This window comes from Clupea harengus, chromosome 21, assembly GCF_900700415.2.
Source record: "Clupea harengus chromosome 21, Ch_v2.0.2, whole genome shotgun sequence".
Classification (NCBI taxonomy): Eukaryota; Metazoa; Chordata; class Actinopteri; order Clupeiformes; family Clupeidae; genus Clupea; species Clupea harengus.
This window is the reverse complement of record NC_045172.1, coordinates 3,967,352-3,974,851: the sequence shown is the minus strand read 5'-3', so window position 1 is coordinate 3,974,851 and position 7,500 is coordinate 3,967,352. Positions and strand designations below refer to the sequence as shown.

General features: G+C 44.1%; 1 protein-coding gene across 3 annotated transcripts in view; it reads left to right on the top strand.

Annotated features, from left to right (window-relative positions):
• The window catches only part of tanc1a (tetratricopeptide repeat, ankyrin repeat and coiled-coil containing 1a), an 81,440-nt gene that overhangs the window by 33,486 nt on the left and 40,454 nt on the right, over window positions 1-7,500 (top strand). The gene's annotated exons all lie outside the window — the stretch shown is intronic.

The window sequence follows — 7,500 nt, the reverse complement described above, 5'->3', positions numbered from 1 at the left end:
AAGACAGCATGTGCTACGTGGGTGCGTCAGACAGAACACAGTAGAACCATTCAGTGTTCTCATATGGAAAACTGATTACTAACTAAAGGAATCCTGCTGCGTTAGTGAGAGTGATGTCAGATCTAATGGTTAGATCGCTGCATTCACATGAGGTCCTCACATACATGTTCAGAGTGAGTCCTGTACACGCATTTACATGCAAGAACATGCAGTGCTGTACAGTGAAGAGTGTTAAGAATATGCACCTCCATCATGAGGTCAAGCTCCTCTTTCTCTCTCTCTCTTTCTCTCTCTTTCTCTCTTCCTCTCTCTCCATTCTAAACTGAGCTGGCGCAGAATTGCTCTTCTCTTCTACCTGTTGTCATGGCATCTAATTACATTGTGTTCTTAATGAGGTTAGGGCCAGGTCATTAACGACCACGGCGATCTGTAACGAGCCATACAGCCAATCATCACATCATGTTCTCCTCCTCAATTCCCCATTGGTGGTGGCACAGTACAGCATGTGGCCCAAGCATCCCCACCCACATCCTCATTACCGCAATCAACATGATGGCTGTTTGAGCTGCTATTAGATACGGCCTTTGCAAATAATGACAGTATAATGCCTTCACAGTCATAGAGGTGGACTAGAAGCCCATTGGTTGTTTTTTTTCCTTCTTGCTGGTGTCCCTGTAGTCCCGTGGTATTGGTGGATGTATTGTCAAGGCAGCACAAGACCTGAGGTCACAGTTGGAGGGTGTTCAAGGCCAGAGTGTGTGTGTGTGGACATGTGTGTGTGTGGGCATGTGTTGGCTGCATGTCCTGAATTGTTTTTTTTATTTTTTGAAGGGTGTGTATATGTGTGTATCACTCCCTTGTGACTGTGTTGTGCTTTAATAAAGGCTGCCATCACGTCTGCAGGGTGTGTGAGAGTGGAGGTTGCATGTGCATGTGTGTGTGTGTGTGTGCGTGTGTGTGTGTGTGTGTGTTTGGGTGTGCGTGTGTGTGATAGAGAGAGAGATAGGGAGATAGCATGGAAACCATGATGCCAGTGTCCAGTTATGAAACCTCCTCTATAGCTTGAAGTCACTAGATGTTTCCGTGGATCAAAGCTTCTGAAACACACAAACATGCACGGTAGCTTAAAGGCACATATGAACCATGTAGCATGCACACAAATATAAACTCATGTGCGCACACACACACACACACACACAGACATACACACAGACACAGACACACACGTGTATAGACACACACATGAAGTAGATCAGCACATTGGTCCCTGGAGAGGTTCTCGAGTGTTTGTATTGTTTTTTAAAGGTCAGGCAACCTCTGTGTCTCCTGTGACTCAGTTCTGTTCACCTTACATCACCTGACACACACACACACATACACACACACACACACACACACACACACACACACATACATGCACAAACAGAAGCACACACTCAAGCAGACACACACATACGCGTTTGCACAGGCTGATTCTAGGTCACTTCCATGACTCAGTCCCTGGGCTTTAGAGTTTTCGCCAGCCCTGAAGGGGGACAAACTCAATATAACTGCACTGCTGCCAGCATACGCACACACACACACACACACACACACACACACACACACACACACACACACACACACACACACGAATAAAAATCCTGACCAGCCTTTACCGATGTCCCTGCCCAGTCCTCTGACTTAAAATGGCCGCCCCGGCATCTCTCATTTCTTCCTTGTCTATCAGAGGAGGGAGCAGGCATGGAAGTCAGGATAGGTGTTGTGTTGTGCTGTAGTTGGTTGTGGCGTGTGGTTCTGGCAGGTTCTTTACTCCACTAAAGCGAGGTCCAGTTAGCGTCTAGCGTCCTCTTTTCTCCATACTGCAGCCATTAGGGCTGAGATGATTAGCAATGCTCAGATAAACGAGATTACATTACTGCCCAAGTCTGTGGAGAATTACACACAGACACACACACACAGAGACACACACACACACACACACACACACAGAGACACACAGAGACACACACACACAGACACACACACACACACACAGTGTTTACACCTAGAATCACACATATACATGCATGTGGCACCACATGACAAATAAGTTAAACTAGGAAAATAGGAAATTGAGGAATTTCTTCTATCATTTCTAATATTGGAGTAATACATAATACAAAAAAAAATAGGACATTGGAAATCGACTAACAACACAGCGACAGTTCTCTTTTTTAAATGATTATTTGAAATAATTAGATTATGAGCGTATAAATGTACTATACTATTACTATTACTGCATTCCTTGAGCTGAGATCTCTTAAGAAGTGGCAGTTGGGAGGGGAATAGATGGTGTCATTTTACATGATGTTGTTTAGTTGGTGTTTTGACTGGAAATCTGTTTGTCTCCCTTACATTATAGCACATGTAAACACTCACACACACACACACACACACAGACTTACACACACACACACACACACACACATACATACGCACATAAACACACCAAAACAGCAGGAAAACATGAGGGAACAATTAGTGAGTAAATCTGCACTGGGCCCCAAGAGAAGGGATGGGATGTGCAGCCAAGGGGGCGCAAAAACATTCTCATGGAAAGGTTAAAGGTCATATGTCAAAAGGGCAACGTCACAGTTGCACCCACATACCTGCGTATACACACACACACACACACACAAACATGGTTTCTCCCCCTCTCACACTCACACACACACACACATGCACATACAGCAATACACACGCATTATCACACACGCACATACACACACACATACACATACACATACGCATACGCATACGCATACACACACTCACACTCACACTCACACTCACACTCACACTCACACACTCACACTCACACTCACACTCACACACATCTATTGCTCTGACACTCTTTCACTACCGTGCCCCATGGGGTTTTACCTGCATTTGAAAAGAGCGAGTGAGTTGGATAGTAATGCATTTCAGATGGAACTCAATGTCACAGTCCTTAGTCTCAGTCGTATTCTTGTGGTAAACACAGCCATAAGTACCCTCCATGAAAACCTTCCCCCTCCTCTGGAGGCGAAAACAACACTCAGTATGTGACTAATGAGAGCTTTCAGTTTTCAGCCAGGTTAGAAATCTGCCAGGTAGCACTGACTCAAGCTCCATTTGAGCGGATTTCGAAAAGGGAGATGTATCGCCATGGCAATGGCAAAATCACCCCGTGCCCAGATACGTCTCGGTTACGGTTTCCCCTCTTTTCCATCGTTCTCCCCTCCATCCCTCTAACCACAACTCCGAATAGTGCTAACTACCCTTAATGAACATCACAGATCACCAGTCCCCCCAACCCACCCACTGAAAGATCTCATTAAAATCGATTTATCTTTTCTTTCTTTCTTTGTTTTTGTGTAAATCTTAGAAGTTTATTATTTTCCCTCCGCCACCCGGCATGTGCTTTCTCCATTATGAGTTAAAATAATCCCTCTGGGTCGACAGGACTGTAATTTAGTCGTCAAATTACATCCAAACCTTTGGTCGTTATGGAACCACCGCATGTCAACAGTTGGAGGCTGCGCTGGCCACTGCAGCCACAGGCTGATGAGAGAAAAACTCGTGGTCTCTAATGTGGAATATATTGATAAATAATGACTTTTGATTATGTCGTAATTTGCCTTGTTTGACCACAGGGCAGACATTGTCGTTCCTCAGCAGCACACTTGGGTTTTGTGACGGATGGTGTGCTTCTTTTAGTAATTTCTAGACTCAAAACTGCTTAAGTGATGACTTTTAAGCTGCAATTCAAGTACTGTATGTTATGTGCATTACACACATAGTATACAGAGCAATAATATTGAAAGAACTCACATGAGAAATTGAATCAGAACAAGCTAAATAATTTAACCAGTTACAAGCTAAACAAATATTTTCTTTATGAAGAAACTGAACACACACATACATTTTTCATGAAGAACCTCCTAGCAGTAGCTCTTGACTAGGAATACTGGGTTATGAAACAGACCTTTAGTTTTAGTTTTTTATTCATTCATTATGACAAGCAGCCTGACCTTGCTCATGGACAGACTGTCTGTGTGTGCATGAGTAGTATATATAATGCTAAACCTGGCTGTATACTAAATCTATATCTGAGCCCCCAGCACCCATCACCTCTCCTCACTAATTACTTCCCCTGGCAAGGTCAGCCTCTCTGGGCTTCTCTCGACACTGTGGCCCAGCCTGCTACGGTCCTCAGGACTGGCCACCTCATCATTGACGCTGCTAAGATACTACACCGCTAGTCAACATTACAGCTAATAAAATACAGCTATTAGGCCTGTATTGCTCCTTGAAAGAAACGCTTATGTTTGTTATATATATCAATGAAAAAATGGTTGTTTAATTATACTTATGAAAAGCACGATGACACTCTATTATGTGTGTGTTTGCAGTGACCTTATAGGGTCATTGCTTTTGTATACTCAAACATTCATAGCCCTGTTTGAATTCACAACATGATTTGTGGTTTTATTGTTGATGACATGGCATTTAGAATGTGTGGTCAACAGTACTGGTGGAACCACCTCACTGGTGTGGCATGGTAGCTGCTCAGCTCACACACACACACACACACACACACACACACACACACACAGGCAAATACACTCAGAGAGAAAGAGAGAGAGAGAGAGCTCCTGTCTTATATGCAGAGTCAGTGTGTACAGAAGGGCTGATGTGAAGGATGTAGCTTCATTTCTCCCCTTTTCTATCTTCTGTGACTCATGAGAGAGAGAGAGAGAGAGAGAGAGGTAGCAGTGTGAATGGCAGGGAGCTCTTTAGCATGCAAATAAACTGGAGCGCCAAATAGGAGAAACTACAAGAGGCAGAGTGAGGCGACAAAATGAGCAATCAAGTGACAGCAGCAGGGAGGAGGAGAGAGGGATAGAAAAGGCAAAGTAAGTGTGTGTGTGTGTGTGTGTGTGTGTGTGTGTGTGACAGAGAGAGAGAGGGGGAGAGGAAAAAAGGGAAGGAGGAAATGTGTGTGTCTGTGTGTTTCTCTTTGTCTTGGTGTGGGTGTGTATGAGAGACAGGGACTGTGTGTGTATTTGTGTGTGTGAGAGCGAGAGAGAGAGAGAGCAGTTGGGAGGAAGAGATATGTCACTGGCTGAATTATGTGCAGGTGGTGAATTATGACATCTCCTTTAATAGCTCTCCCTCTCGCCGAACAAGCACTTACTCATTTTGATCTGCCGGCTTTATTCTTCATAAACCTTTCACAAATGGGACAGGCCCAGACGGCAACCAATATAACACCAGGGCACAGATACAGACACATCACAGATGCACAGACCACAACACAGAGACACAGACCACAACACAGAGACACAGACCACAACACAGAGACACAGACGAGCTGTACAGACAAAACACAAACAAGACACAGGTGTAGGATAAACACAGAAAATAAACAACATAAACAACAGAAAGCACAGGCAAAGGGGGCAGACAGGGCACAGTAGGAACACACAACACTGACCAGCAAACACACAAACACACACAGACACACAACACTGACCAGCAAACACACACACATACACACACACACACAAACACACACAATTGGAAGATTACACACTAAAAAAGACTCCACCCAGCTGGAACACCATACTAAAGATGCCAATACAGATTGTTTTTAGCGAAAACTATTTGATTATGTAATAGGTATCATGATGCTCCCTTATAAAACAGTAAGCGCTTGCTGCTGAACGCTTGCTCTGTTGGCAGGAGTTGTGATGGAGAAGTGAGGCCTCCCTCCAGAGTGCATTCAGTCCAATCTCATTCCTGTGAAGAGAGAAGTGTTCACATTTCATTGAAAAAACCTTAAATAATGTGAAGATTCGTTATATAGCAGTAGTGGCATCAGCTGTGGGTGATTGGAGCGGTGATTTCAGGTACAGATTGAGCATTTAAACGACTAAGCCAGTGATGTAAGAGCTGGCTTGGCAGGGTGTTTGCAGGCGTTAGCTGGCAAGTGTGAAATGTCAGCGTTGCGACACAAGTGTCCATGCATCAAACACCCTCACTCTACGTCACGCCATTTCGGTTATATATCAAGAGTTGCTCACACACACACACACACACACACACACACACACACACACACACACACACACACACACACACACACACACACACACACACACACACACACTCACACCTGTGCATGCATGCACACACACACACACAGATGCATTCAACAGCATGGCATTGAGAAATCCTTGTGCTTTTTTGGTGTTCTCTCACATGTAGTTAATACAGCTGTTAGAATAGACAGCTATATAGAGTGGTCACAGTGCATCTGACCATCAGTCTTTTCTCCAAAGGTATAGTCTATGCATCCATTCATCCATCAATCTATCCATACCTTCATTCATATTCATGTATTCCCACATCATTCTTTTATCTTATCATCAGTCTCTCCATCCATCTATCCTCCTATTTGTTCATCCATTCATTGATCCATCCATCCTTCCTTACATCCATTGCCCATCCATCATACATACACACTCATTCATTCATCTCCATATTCATCCTGCAGCTTCTCTGTTCACTCACCTGTTCTTTAGCTGCTGCTTTAGCCACGTGCTACCGCATAGCACCATGTGTGGATTTGACAGATTCTCGCTCTAAATGTCTCCTAATTTCGTTTACATTTGCGGTAATTAAACAGCCTGCATTTCGTGATGAATAATGGATGCGGTGGGAAAAGCTGTGAGCTGCTCTGATTGGTTCAACATTAATAAATGCTGATAAAACATTCATTACTCTGTGGATCACTCCAACTCCATTCGTATATTCAAATATCCCTTGACTTTCATCCGTGTGTGTGTGTGTGTGTGTAAATGTGTGTGTGTGTGAGTGTCTTTGTGTGTGTGTAGAAACCTGACCTGGTCAACAAGCTTCATAAATCATTCAGATGTGTGAATATGTTAGGGGGGAAAAGGCGAGATTGATGTATACGTTATTAAAAGCTGGGTGCAACAGTCTGCAAGGGATACATGCAGATACTCAGCAAGAGAGAGATAGAGAGAGAGAGAGAGAGAGAGAGAGAGAAAGAAATGAGAGGAGTAAGAGACTGAGTATCTAAAAATGAAAAAAGAGACGGATGGAGAAAGACAGAAAGGGAAAGAAAAAGGTAGAAGGGAGAACAGAAGCAGAACAAATAGATGGACAGATGGACAGATAGAGGAAGAGATGAGGTGGAGGTGGAGGTGGGGGTGGGGGTGGGGGTGTTGCTGACTGTGTGCAGTATGGTAATGTGTTATGCCCCTCTGCCCCAGCGTCCCCCAGAGGAAAGCCCTGGGCTCATTTACATGCTGTAATTGTGTAAATTCATCACTCCGCTTATTACGGTACTCTGTTTGTGTGTGTGTGTGTGTGTGTGTGAGAGAGTGTGTGTGTGCATGTGCAAGTGTCTGTGGTGTGTGTGTGTCTGTGTGTGGGTGTGTGCATGTT